The following is a 14,190-nucleotide window of genomic DNA, read 5'->3' on the forward strand; positions in this document are numbered from 1 at the left end:
ATCCACTGATGAATAGATAAAGAAGATGTGGTATATATGTACAATGGACAAATGGTTTTTCACTTGACTTACTTTCTTCCTTCAAAGTAGTAGCTCTCTTAGCATGTTTATTTAGGATGTATATTAATCATTCTAATAGGTAGCTATACTGCATATTTACTGAAGATGATTTCCAAAAAATTCTCAGCAGTTTTGTAACTAGGAATTTTACTCATTCTCATGGCTTCTTTGCTAGTAGGATAAAGAAAATTGTACAATGCCCTGATTTTTAGTAAAGGTCATATGGTTTAGAGAGTTTCAAAATGTTGCTCAACAGGTGTATTGCAGACCCCTTGCTAGTGCTATTTATTTAGTAAATTTAAAGTTATTCCAATTGGATTCTGGCATTAAATACAGATTTTATAGGTCTTGTTAAAGTCTTACATCTGGAGGACATCTTAGAGACAATATACGCTACAGTCCCTTATTTTACTGGTTGGGAACTGAGACCCAGAGAGACCAAGTGACTTCCAAGAGTGGCCTCTTAAGTTAGAAATGGGCTTAGAACTAGAACCTTAGTTTAATGACTACCAGTTCAGTACTTTCTGTACAATTTCTGTAAATAAGGCGTGATTATATGTTACATGATGTGAGAAGAGGGTAGTCTCTCACATCAGTATAACCTGCATCGTGAATTGTTTTTCCAGGGTGCCCGATCCTCTCACACTCTTTGACCCAGCAAGTCTAGAACGTGAAAACATTATAAGGACAGCTGGTTAGATTACAAGGTATGGAAGAAGATTTAATCTGCTTTCATATAGGAATGCAGCTAAAGTAGTCCCTCTTTTCTGAAGGCGATATGTTCCAAGACCCCCAATGGATGCCTGAAACCACAGGTAGTATGGAATCCTATATATATTCTATGTTCTTTCCTATACATACATGCCTATGGTAAAGTTCCATTTATAAATTAAGCACAGTAAGAGATTAACAACAATAACTAATAATAAAATAGAACAATTATAACAATGTACTGTCATAAAAGTAACATGAATGCAATATGGTCTCTCTCAAAATATCTCATACTGTATTCATCCTTCTTTCTGTGATAATGTGAGATGACAAAAATGCCTACTTTCATAAGATGAACTGAGGTGAATGATGTATGGTTGTGACATTGGTCTTCTGATGGTATGTCAGAAGGAAGATCATCTGCTTCCAGGTAACCGTGGGCAACTGAAACAGAGAAAAGCCAAAACCACAGATGGGGAGGTGGGGGGACTAGTGTAATGGTAACTTACTAAGAACAAGTCAGGATACCCATGCAGGGGAATTTCAAAGTAAGAAACTCCCTGTAATGAAGCAGGAAAAATACTGGAATGATTTTCTAAAACAGCATGTGAAAGGGAATGGATGTCCATTCTTTCCTTCATCTTCAACGATCTAATGTATTTGTTGGCTTAATAGAGTCCCTGTCATTTTTGTTCTGTTTCATTGATAAGTTCCCAAAGAGCATGTCACTTTCTTTAATTAATGATGAAGTGTAAATGGATACACGTGCCACATTCTTACTGTGGCTAACGTACCTTGATAATAACAGTGATGAGGAAGATAATAACATACATGTCCTAAATACTCATTTCATTAATTTAACCCTAATGCCTTCTGCTTTCCAAAACCAACTTTAGGAAATATGTTTGGTTTTTCAACTCCTAAATGGATGACCTATATTTTAAGACATTAGTAGCCTTATTTCATATTAGCTATTTCTCTCACGTATTTTTAAAATTATTAGCCTTATTTACTTTTATGCTTAAAATACCCTTTTTATGACACACAATTTTATTGAAGGGACACACTATCAACAACTCATTGTAGGTTGGAATTAGAAGTACTGATGACAAACCACTGTCCCTCATTCTGTGTTTCTAATGACAAAAATAAACAAGTAAATATTAGAAATGTCACTTTGGTGAGGTTATTAACAACCTTAAATTATAGGGAGGTTCCTCTAAAGGGGGAAAAGGATGATAAAACACGTCTACTTGAAATGGTTTCATAGTTTAAGCAAACAGCATAGCAAAAAAAAAAAAAAAGAAAAAGAAAAAGTCCCACCCAGCAGGAAATGGTAAGAACAGCCTTAAACCATTCCAGAGAAATAGACTGTTTCAATAAAAAGTTAGGGGGAAAAATCAGCCCACAATATGAATTGAATTTTGACTGAGACTGTCAAAGATTTGGGCTGAGAAAACACAATATTGGGGAAACTAAAATTCTTATAGAGCATTGGAAATGCAGCCTGTAGGAAAAATAATGGCGGGTAATGCACAAAAATAAGTTACAGATACGGATCATATGTTGTAACTCAGTCTTTCTTTCCTCATATTAAGCTTTAAGTATAACATTGAACAATGTCACAATGTAGCTTTATTCCAATATTATTAAAATGTACTCACTGAGAACATACACTTCCAGATCTCTACACTTCACATCTAATTCATGCTGTGAACTAATAAAATGATTTCTACAAAAATATTTCCCGACATCCTGAAGAAAGTTCTTAACTTGTTAGTAGCTTTTCCCTAACTATAGTATCAAATAACAACCAAAAAACATGAGTGGTTTGTAGTCATAGGAGTTAACATAATGGAAAGAACTGGGGATTTCAAAGTCAGTTTAAATATTTATATCCTAGGGGCACCTGGGTGGCTCAGTCGGTTGGGCGGCCGACTTCAGCTCAGGTCATGATCTCGCGGTCCGTGAGTTCAAGCCCCGCATCGGGCTCTGTGCTGACAGCTCAGAGCCTGGAGCCTGTTTCGGATTCTGACCCTCCCTCGTTCATGCTCTGTCTCTCTCTGTCTCAAAAAAAAATAAAAAATATTTATATCCTAGCTGCTAGTCAATGACCTTGGTTAGATTATATATCTTTCCTGAGCCTCCACTTTCCCTATTTGTAAAATGGGGCTAATGATAATTACCTTATTGGGTCACCTTTACCATTTAAGCAAGATTACATATATCTTGGCTTAGTGTGTTACCTTATTGGGTCACCTTTACATTTAAGCAAGATTACATATATCTTGGCTTAGTGTGTTCAATTAATGCTTGTTTCTTCCATTTTTATGATTAGGATAGAATCTGAATTAAAACCTGGGTATCTTAGAATGTAGGACAGTGTTCTTTTCCCACAGATTACACCAATTGCTGTGGTAAACTGGAGGGCCTCCCTGAGAAGGCTGGGGAATAAAGGTTTATATAAGAAAAAAAGAAATGTTAATCAATTTTAGAATGTTTAGATGGGCAGTATGATAAGAAGACCACGTACAAATCAAGTATGGAAATGCTGCTTCAGATTTTTGTGTCTCCGATACTGAACGTATCATAAGATTCCTGGTAGAAACACAAACACTCTAACACACTGTGTCATGTTCCACATTACTTAAAGATGTTTTCTTATAAATTTCACATTTTCTCTATGTAGCCTGGTATTTGTTTTCCTGATTCTTAATGACTTGATTCTCATAATGTATAATGTTGAGACATCTATTTTACAAAACATATCAGTAATAGTAGAGGACAAGTAAGCATTTGTATAGAATACCGCCACCTTTTGGTTAAACTTTAACAAGAAAGATGCCAGTGAGCTGTCTGGAAACAGGTTTTTACAAAATCCAGAATGGGCTAGGCAAGAGCCATCTCAAATACATTTACTTCTATCTAACAACTCCATTGGTGGTTGGATGTAGTATTAATTGTCAAGTCAAAGGATTTTCCTCTCTTATTTTATATTTACTTAGTCTCTAGAGGGTGCTCTCAAAATTCCACCATTTTGGCAGCAATGGGTTCATTTAAATTCTTGATCGTTGTCCTGTGATATGAAAGGCAGTCATTGAAGATGGCGACTCTTACTCAAGAGGTCATGTTTTGAGAAGGCCGAAATATCCTAAACAGCCAACTAAAGCTTCACCATACTTACTGCACACTGTCACTCACACATTCCCATGTGAGATTTGTATTTTCATTTTCTTTCTAGGCCCATCTTTAAGTGTTTGGATTTACATTTACTATATTCTTTTTATAGAATAGGTAAGTTAAATACATGAAAAAGCACACAGCTTGATTGAAACAAGGATGCGCTGGAAATATATATATGTATTTTATGTATGTATTTTTCCCCCCTAACGGTTAACTCATCCTCTAGGGTAGAAAACAAGCATTGCCTTACCAAAACAAAAGGAGGCTGACTCTTACTTCCATTCTTTCATCTACCCACTCTTAGAAATTCCATGTACTCCAGAGGTGCATTTGTGGCTCTTGATTTTGGGTCAGGTCATGATCTCACAGTTCGTGAGTTCGAGCCCCACATCGGACTCTGCGCTGACAGTGCAAAGCCTGCCTAGAATTCTCTCTTTACCTCTCTCTCTGCCCCTCCCATGCTTTCTTGCTCTCAAAATAAATAAATAAACTTCAAAAAACAGTTAAAAAAATTCCATGTACTCCAAAGATTTCAGTCCTCCTATTTATTCATCCTGCAACTCTATTTTAATCTATCCCTTGAATTCAAATTCCAAGTCCATATTGTTAATTTTGACAAGACAGAGACCCAAAGTATCCAAACTGAATGCTTCTTTTACTGAAATAATTTTCCCGTCCAAACTGTCCTGAAATCACTCTTGAAATTTCCTTCTTCCTTTCCTCCCCACATCCTGTCAGTTATATAATCCTATTACTTGTTTAATTCAGTCAGTCCTTAAATAGTTCCTGGGTGTACACTTGTGCCCCCTGAGGTAAAATCTGCTCCAGGCACAGGCCTGGGAGCAAAGAATATCAGGAAAAGTCCCTGTCCCCTAGGCTCACAGTGAATAATTTGAAGTTTTTATTTAATGACTTTCATATCCAACAATTTCTTTCCATTGCCACTGCCAATATTTTAATCCAATTGATCATCTTGTCAAGATCAGACCTTGCACGAATTTCCTAGCTGCTGTCTGTCTGCTTCTATTCTCCCTGCTTATTCCCTGCTGGGGGGTAAGCTCTATCTAACCACCGTATTCACTACCAAGAGAAAAATCTTCCTGAACCCTGCTTTGTAATGTTGCCCCTTTGCTCATATGTCTTTAAAGGCTGCTATTGCTGGCAGAATCATGTTCAAACCTATTAGCTTGTTTTTTTCAAAGATCTCTGTAATCCTCCACTCCTCTTGTTCAGCCTTATTTCCCATCATAGGAAAACTTGATCCTCAGATTCCCTCTGTCAGAATCACATAGACGTCGTATTAGAAATATAGATTTCTTGTCCACCAGTGAATCAGTTTCTTGTGCTGCATCTAAAAAATTGGAAAAGCATGAATTTAGCAAAGTTGCAGGATACAAAATCAATGTACAGAAATCAGTTGCATTCTTATACACTAATAATGAAGCAACAGAAAGACAAATAAAGAAACTGATCCCATTCACAATTGCACCCAGAAGCATAAAATACCTAGGAATAAATCTAACCAAAGATGTAAAAGATCTGCATGCTGAAAACTATAGAAAGCTTATGAAGGAAATTGAAGAAGATATAAAGAAATGGATATAAAGAATTCCCTGCTCATGGATTGGAAGAATAAATATTGTCAAAATGTCAATACTACCCAAAGCTATCTACACATTCAATGCAATCCCAATCAAAATTGCACCAGCATTCTTCTCGAAACTAGAACAAGCAATCCTAAAATTCATGTGGAACCACAAAAGGCCCTGAATAGCCAAAGTAATTTTGAAGAAGAAGACCAAAGCAGGAGACATCACAATCCCAGACTTTAGCCTCTATTACAAAGCTGTAATCATCAAGACAGCATGGTATTGGCACAAAAACAGACACATAGACCAATGGAATAGAATAGAAACCCCAGAACTAGACCCACAAACGTATGACCAACTAATCTTTGACAAAGCAGGAAAGAACATCCAATGGAAAAAAGACAGTCTCTTTAACAAATGGTGCTGGGAGAACTGGACAGCAACATGTAGAAGTTTGAAACTAGACCACTTTCTCACACCATTCACAAAAATAGACTCAAAATGGATAAAGGACCTGAATGTGAGACAGGAAACCATCCAAACCCTAGAGGAGAAAGCAGGAAAAGACCTCTCTGACCTCAGCCATAGCAATCTCTTACTTGACACATCCCCAAAGTCAAGGGAATTAAAAGCAAAAATGAACTACTGGGACCTTATGAAGATAAAAAGCTTCTGCACAGCAAAGGAAACAACCAACAAAACTAAAAGGCACCCAACGGAATGGGAAAAGATATTTGCAAATGACATATCGGACAAAGGGCTAGTATCCAAAATCTATAAAGAGCTCACCGAACTCCACACCCAAAAAACAAATAACCCAGTGAAGAAATGGGCAGAAAACATGAATAGACACTTCTCTAAAGAAGACATCCAGATGGCCAACAGGCACATGAAAAGATGCTCAACGTCTCTCCTCATCAGGGAAATACAAATCAAAGCCACACTCAGATATCACCTCATGCCAGTCAGAGTGGCCAAAATGAACAAATCAGGAGACTATAGATGCTGGAGAGGATGTGGAGAAACGGGAACCCTCTTGCACTGTTGGTGGGAATGCAAATTGGTGCAGCCACTCTGGAAAACAGTGTGGAGGTTCCTCAAAAAATTAAAAATAGACCTACCCTATGACCCAGCAATAGCACTGCTGGGTATTTACCCAAGGGATACAGGAGTCCTGATGCATAGGGGCACTTGTACCCCAATGTTTATAGCAGCACTCTCAACAATAGCAAAATTATGGAAAGAGCCTAAATGTCCATCAACTGATGAATGGATAAAGAAATTGTGGTTTATATACACAATGGAGTACTACGTGGCAATGAGAAAGAATGAAATATGGCCTTTTGTAGCAACGTGGATGGAACTGGAGAGTGTGATGCTAAGGGAAATAAGCCATACAAAAAAAGACAGATACCATGTTTTCACTCTTATGTGGATACTGAGAAACTTAACAGAAACCCATGGGGGAGGGGAAGGAAAAAAAAAGAGGTTAGAGTGGAAGAGAGCCAAAGAATAAGAGACTCTTAAAAACTGAGAACAAACTGAGGGTTGATGGGGGGTGGGAGGGAGAGGAGGGTGGGTGATGGGTATTGAGGAGGGCACCTTTTGGGATGAGCACTGGGTGTTGTATGGAAACCAATTTGACAATAAACTTCATATATTGAAAAAATAAATAAATAAATAAATAAATAAATAAATAAATAAATAAATAAATAAATAATTGGAAAAGCAATCCCAACATCCAGGAGCTGCCCTGACCTTCACAGGTAGGGCCATGGTATTCTGTTGAGCCCCGGCAACTTCACAGAACACCAACATCAGACAAGACCACTTGGTACCCATGATAACCAATCTGTAATCACGTGTTAGCACAGACTAATACAGGAGCAGTGCCCAAACCACAAAAGTGCCCAAATACCCCCTATCCTGAATGGTATGATTGATTGCTGCTTCTTTACTAATTGCAGTTGTAGCATTACTTTGTGTCTTCCATCTTCTAGGTAAGACTTATTAAGATTCCCCAGTCATGGAATTACCCTGCTTCTTGACAGCATCTAACGTAGAGCAAAGCCCTGTTTCCTTGAACCCACCCCAAATTACTAGCATTAGCCTAAATATTATAGTAAGTCTTTTCTAACGCCCTCTTACTAAGATACTGGATAGTTCTCCCTTTTTGCAATGAAGCAATAAACCTAGCCTTCTTCAACTGCAGGTGTGTTCCTGGTGGTCTTTGGCTGGAGGATATTGACAGATCACATGAATTCGGAGGACACTGACAGATCACATGAATTCTCATTTTATTGAGCTCAAGTGAATCCAAAGTTGAGATCACAAACCACTATCACAATCAAACTGTTCTCAATTTTTTCCTGTAAACAAATCATATGCACTATTACTTATCCAAAGCCTTTCTATCTTCAAAGTTAACTTATGACCCACTTTATCACTGAGGGATCCTTGACCCTGCCATCCCACATTCTCTCTTCTTTCACTGAACTCATACCAGTGACACCCATTTGGTACAAAATACAACATATCATATTGCTCCTTGTCCTTTAACATTGTATGGCCTTCCTCTGCTTAAAAGCTATGTCTCTTCACCATCCATCTTTCCAGAGAAAGACCAATTCTACTCGTCGTTAACAGAAGAATCTTCCTGCTTTGCAATGTTGCTTCTTTGTTCACACAACTTTAATGACTGCTGTTTCTAGAAGAATGCAGTTCAAATATTTCAGCCTGTTATGAATGAACAAGCTGGGACTGTTCAATATCAGGCCCTTCAAAGCAAAAGATAGAGAGTGAGTTCCAGGAATGTCAGGTTTCTGCTAGGGCCAACCTGGAAAGCAGCCCCCAGAGAGGCTTCAGAAGCCAAAAAGGAGAGGTAAAAGGCGTTGCTGAGTATGCAGGAAGAAGGTAATAAATAAATGAAGAAATGAATGAAAAGTAATTAATGGATCTTGTGCTCCTAGGAGAATTATTTATCACCAGACATGTTTAAACAGCCCTACAGTGTGATTTTATTTCTTTTCAATGTTTTTTCTATCTTTTTAGAGAAAGAATGCATATGATAACAGGTCTTTTTTTTTTTTTTTGGAAAACCCTTTTTACTTCCATATATTTATTCCTTTATTCATTACACTTTCCATGTGTGAGGCACTGTGCTAGGGACTAGTGATACAAAATTAATCAAGAAAGACAGGTCCATGCTCTCATTAAAATCCCATGATTTATTGGATGAAAATGGACAATTAAATATTAAATTACTCTAAATTATGCTGGAGTACAAGGGACTATTGAACTACATGGGATAGACTCTTGGAAGAAACAACTTTGAATGGACACCTAACAGACTAGAAAGAATTAGTCATTTTATAGAATTGTAATGAATCATTTAATATATGTGTGAAGGTCTTTTTAAAATACACTATAAGTCCACTTGCTCAAATGAAAATTTTTTAGCTATCAAGGTTTAAGAGGTTATTTTCCAAGGTCTTACTACCCGTCAATATGCTCTGACAACGGTTAGTTGCCTACTTTTCAGATACTGCATTTTTGTGTCTCCAGCATTTGTGTTATGTATCTATATCCTTTATATGAGTACATATTTCTGTTCTGAAGAGCATTCTGTGTTGAAAAATCTTATGGAAATTTCTTTGGTACAAGATACCACTCACAGCATATTGTCAGATCAAAAAATGGATTCTTCACTGGGAAATAGCATGACACACCATGGGTACTATCTTTAATCGTTCTTGGGAACTGTCACTGTTTATGTGTATTATTGTTTAATTAATTTTTCCCTAATAATACTGTACAGATGACATGGGTAGCAAATGACAGAAATGACATGTCTATCTTATCAATGACAGCATAGTCTCCCAATACCTAGCACCATTACTTGTACCACATCACAATGCCCATAATATAAAGAAAATGTAAAATGCACCTTTACAAAAATTGGAGAGAATGTAACCAATAGTATAGAGAGGCAGAAGAGGGTAGGAAAACAAAATAACCCAGAGAGATTTGAATGTCACTAGAGACAAGATGGTGGCATTTCAAATGATACATATATAGTGATCCAAAATTCTTGTGGTTTCAGAGAAGGTACACAGAAATATGTCCACACGTACTCACATTTCAAGTAAGAACTTGTGGTTAGAGGAAGATTATTTTATGAGACATGATCCTTTCCTTAAGCAACTTACAGTCTAGCTGAGGAGACAAGGCTCAAGAACAAGAAACAACCTGGTAGCAATTAAGTGCTAGGCATGAGGTGCTGAGAGTCTGAGCCTGATGGAGGCAGAGAGAATGGTGAGGAGGAAGAACATTCATTTAAAATTTAGAGTGATACCCTTTTATATGCTTGCCCAGGTCAACTTTTCCCTTTAGAAATATAAGCTCCTACAGGGTAGCAATCATGCCTATTTAATTGACTAAACTCTGATAACTAGGACAACTTCCACATCAAATGTCATATAGTCTCCCAGTCTATGGGGTAATTCCAGCTTCTCTATAGCTGCCCGCCCCCCTCAATTAAGGTCATTCACCTGCATCCTTTACTAATCTTTGAGGTTAAACCTTTATGTACCGAGTTTTCCAAAGTGTGCCAATTTTGCTGGCCCTCCAATCCTTCAGTCTTGACATGCTGACTATCAAGACCTGTGGCATATATTTTCTTCTTTTAACTGACCTACTTAAATGTGATATATTCCTATCTCGTCCTCTTGCTGAAATGAACTCCTGGCCCTATCCTTTCCAGGATAGAGTGTGTGTTATGACTCCTGCTTCCTTGTGCTAGTTATCTGTTGCTGCACAACAAATTACCTCAAATTTTAGTGACTTAAAACAATGAACATCTATTATCTTGTAAAGTTTCTCAAGATCAGGAATCTAGGAGCTGCTTAGCTGAGTAGTTCCAGTTCAGTCTCCCATGAGGCTGCAGTCAGACTGTCAGCTGGGGCTATAGTCATCTAAAGGCTTGAATGGGGCTGGAATATCCACTTCCAAGCTCATTCACATGGCAAGAGGCCTTAGCTCCTCTCCACATGTGCCTCACCATAGGGTTGCTCATGCTACTATGGCTAGCTCCCCAGAGTGAATGATCTTAGAGAGAAAGAGGGAAGGAGGGAGGGGAGAGAGAGAGAGAAAAAGAGACACTACACTGTCCTTTATGAGGTACATTGTTAGTTATACCTCATTCTGCTCATTAAAAGCAAGTCACTAAGTCTAGCCCACACTTCACGGGAAGAGACTACATGAGGATGAGAATACCAAGAGTTAGGGACCATGTTCTAGAGTCTACCTACTAAACCCTTTTATAAGGTGACTTCTCAGTTCTTCATTTGAAGTACTTACCTTAGTTTTCTCATATATTTATTAACTTCCTATGGAGTTAAAGTGAATTTTAATGTGTTTGCTCATGAAGTTATAAAAAATTAACATTTTATACATTAGCTTCAAAATTAGAGTTCCCCTTTATCCTACTGACAGATTTTACCTTTTTGATAATGAAAACATACTTCTCTTTTCCCGCCAATATTGTCTTCCACTGAAGGCTGTAGGCTACCATTTCTTGTTTGTTTGTTTTTTGCAGGCTCCAAGCTCCAAGCTGTCAGCACAGAGCCCAATGCAGGGCTTGAACCCATGAGTCTTGAGATCACGACCTGAACTGAAGTCAGACACTTAACAAATTGAGCCACCCAGGCACCCCACATTTCTTGTTTATTTTGATTTGTAAGTCTGTTGGGATAAAAGCAGAGAGCATTCCTTAAACTCACAATGTCAAGACACAAATAGAGAGAATTCTTTCTCTTCCTTACTGCCAACTGAAAATATTCATATCCAAATCCTTTGCCACTCAGTCAATAAGCCAAACCGAATTCATTGTAAAAGTGAGCATTTGCCAAGCATCTTCTTCATCTACTTATATGAAATAAATAAATAACCGTATTCATGTGACCACTGGTTTATTTCATAAATAATTGAAATAATTCAGGGCTTCAGTCTCCAGGGTTTAGAGGAAGCAAGAATTCAACAACGAAAACATAAGCTGCCATGGCTTGACTCTGGGCAAGATTCTTTTAAGTCGGGTATAAATTGGGAATTAGAAGTCTAGGTCATGGTCTCTGTCATGCAGGAGTTTACAGTTGGTGAACATGTTAGAGGTTGGATCCTGAAAACATACCCATTGTTACTAAGAAGGCAAAAACTGGTCTGATAGCCCCCTTCTTGCCTTTAAGGAAGCAGCAGAGATTTTCTTTTCATAAATGCATGCCTACATTGTCAGCACTGAAAAGACTGTCTGAAGAAGGAATGATGCTAGAATACCCATGGTGGGCTACTTGGGCTGAACTCTCTTACATTCATTGATTTGTACCTAGATCCTCAGTCATGCGTGTGAACAGAACGAAGACAGGATTTTATTCCAGTCTCAGTTCCACCACAACTGTGTTAATTTCAGCACAGCTCTGAGCTTAATTTCCTTAAAAATGAAATAGGAATAATGAATACCTCGACTTTCAGATTTGTTTTAATGGCTACACCGTGTTAAAATACTAGTGAAAGGCCCGGTGCACAGGCATTCAGGAAATGTTGATTCTTCTTCCTTTTAAATCCTATCAAAATGTGCTGAAAATAACTGCCAGGGCGTTTTTCATACAGCTATTGCCTCATTTTCTGGCTCTGCTTGTGGCTCTGGGTGTGGAGGGAAGCTTTTTTACCTTCTGCATGCAGGACATTATATTGTTAACTATATTCTGAACACTTAAGAGAGAACTGAGCTGAATATTTAAGTACTCCCTGAAGTCAATGCCTGATTTAGGAAATTATGTATATTAGAATGTTATGCTGCAACATGATACATTAAGTCCCAATGAAGCTGTGGTTCCCAATTCAGACTGTATTAAGTTTCTCTGCTTAAATTTTATTATAGTGTAGATCATCGATATCAAGTGAATCAAGCCAACTACGAAAGCATCACTAATAAGAGAAAAACATTTTAATGTATCAAGAAACCACTTTGAAATTTTTCGTGAAATTCACCATTTATTTCAGAGACATTTGCTGAAAAGTTGCTAATATTTAGTTTGTGTTAATTTATGTTTACCAAATGCTTTGCAATCACCTTTATTTCCCATCTCCAAAGACTTTTGGATAAAGGATCAAACCAAACCACTAACTTGGAGATGCGATTTTGCTAAGGTCAAAGGCTCCGTTACACCTCACTCTAATTGAAAATTGAGGATAACTGTGTCTACAATATTTTGTAGAGGTCCTTCTACTATCAAAATAGCCAAGCTATAGTCTTAAATATTTTTCTCACTCTGTCTCCCATAGTTGAAAACTATATTATCTCCCAAACCTCCTTCACTTTGTCCACAGAGCCAGTAAGAAGAATCAGCACACTGCGCTTTCTACTCTTCCAAGCCACTCGACTCTTTCAACCTTTACTCAACTGCTTTTCTTACTAGAAAAGTGATCCTCTTCTTGTTATATCATAATGGTTTCCTTGTCACATCCATGCTTGATGTATTTTTAAACAATATCCCAATCATGCTCAGTATTCTTCATCTCACACTACCCAGATTCACAAAGGATTGACATACAAACCATAGTTTAGTTTTTTAGGTTTTTTAAATTGTTTTATTTATTTTTGAGAGAGAGAGCATGAGTGGGGGTGGGGGGGGGGAGACAGAGGATCTGAAACAGGCCCTGTGCTGACAGCAGGGAGCCCGACGTGGGGCTCGAACTCACATACCATGAGATCATGGCCTGAGCCAAAGTCAGACGCTCAATCAACTGAGCCACCCAGATGCCTCCAGTTTTTTAGTTTGTAAATTTACAATGATAAACGTGACTTTGAAGAGAAGACAATTACTCATGTTGAAAATGAGTCCGTTTTATCACTGTAGACCAGTTTATGAGAAAGCCTCAGGAGAATCAGAGGTTGTTTGGTAAACATAGAAGCAGAGTAAATAAAGTTAGTTAGATGATTCCCAGTTAATGTCTTTAAGTTATGATTGCCTGATGCCTCCTTCACAAAAGACCATGTTGATAGACAGACTAGATATTTGACTAGTTTATAGGAGACAATGCTTTCCAACTATATTGAAGGCACACAAATCTTCCATAGTACTTAAAAAAAATTTTTTTTAATGTTTATTTATTTTTGAGAGAGAGAGAAAGACAGAGTGTAAACAGGGGAGGGGCAGAGAGAGAGGGAGACATAGAATCCAAAGCAGACTCCAGGCTCTGAGCTGTCAGCACAGAGCCCGATGTGGGGCCCAAATTCACAAACCTTAGCCAAAGCCAGACGCTTAACCGACTGAGCCACCCAGGTGCCCCTTGTCTTCCTCTTAATAGGCCCTGTGCAGACTCGAAAACATGGGATATATTCTGTAACTATAGCCTGTCTTTTCTTTACTAAAACACAACATGGTTTATTACACTTAGACATTCTTTCTTGCAGTCATCTTGATAAATCTTCGGCATTCTTGTATCACCTTAAATATCAATTTGCAAATAACTACATCTATTGATTGTTATACCATGTTATTTTTCCAAAATTAACCATGAAAGAGTGTTTAGACACCTATTGTGTCCCACCTCACTTTCTCTAGAAGTACTTCTAGCTAGCCTAGGTGTT

At 37.8% G+C, this 14,190-nt stretch overlaps 1 long non-coding RNA gene across 1 annotated transcript in view; it reads left to right on the plus strand.

The window, feature by feature from the left end:
- Window positions 1–11,607, plus strand: part of LOC147571899 (uncharacterized) — a 167,884-nt gene extending 156,277 nt beyond the window's left edge. The window contains exons 4-5 of the long non-coding RNA XR_015246905.1: window positions 687–875; window positions 11,140–11,607. This is a non-coding gene — a long non-coding RNA (uncharacterized LOC147571899). The remainder of the gene's footprint in view (window positions 1–686; window positions 876–11,139) is intronic.
- Window positions 11,608–14,190: the final 2,583 nt, after the last annotated feature.

This window comes from Puma concolor, chromosome F2, assembly GCF_028749965.1.
Source record: "Puma concolor isolate L17-30 chromosome F2, mPumCon1.1.hap2, whole genome shotgun sequence".
NCBI classification, from domain to species: domain Eukaryota; kingdom Metazoa; phylum Chordata; class Mammalia; order Carnivora; family Felidae; genus Puma; species Puma concolor.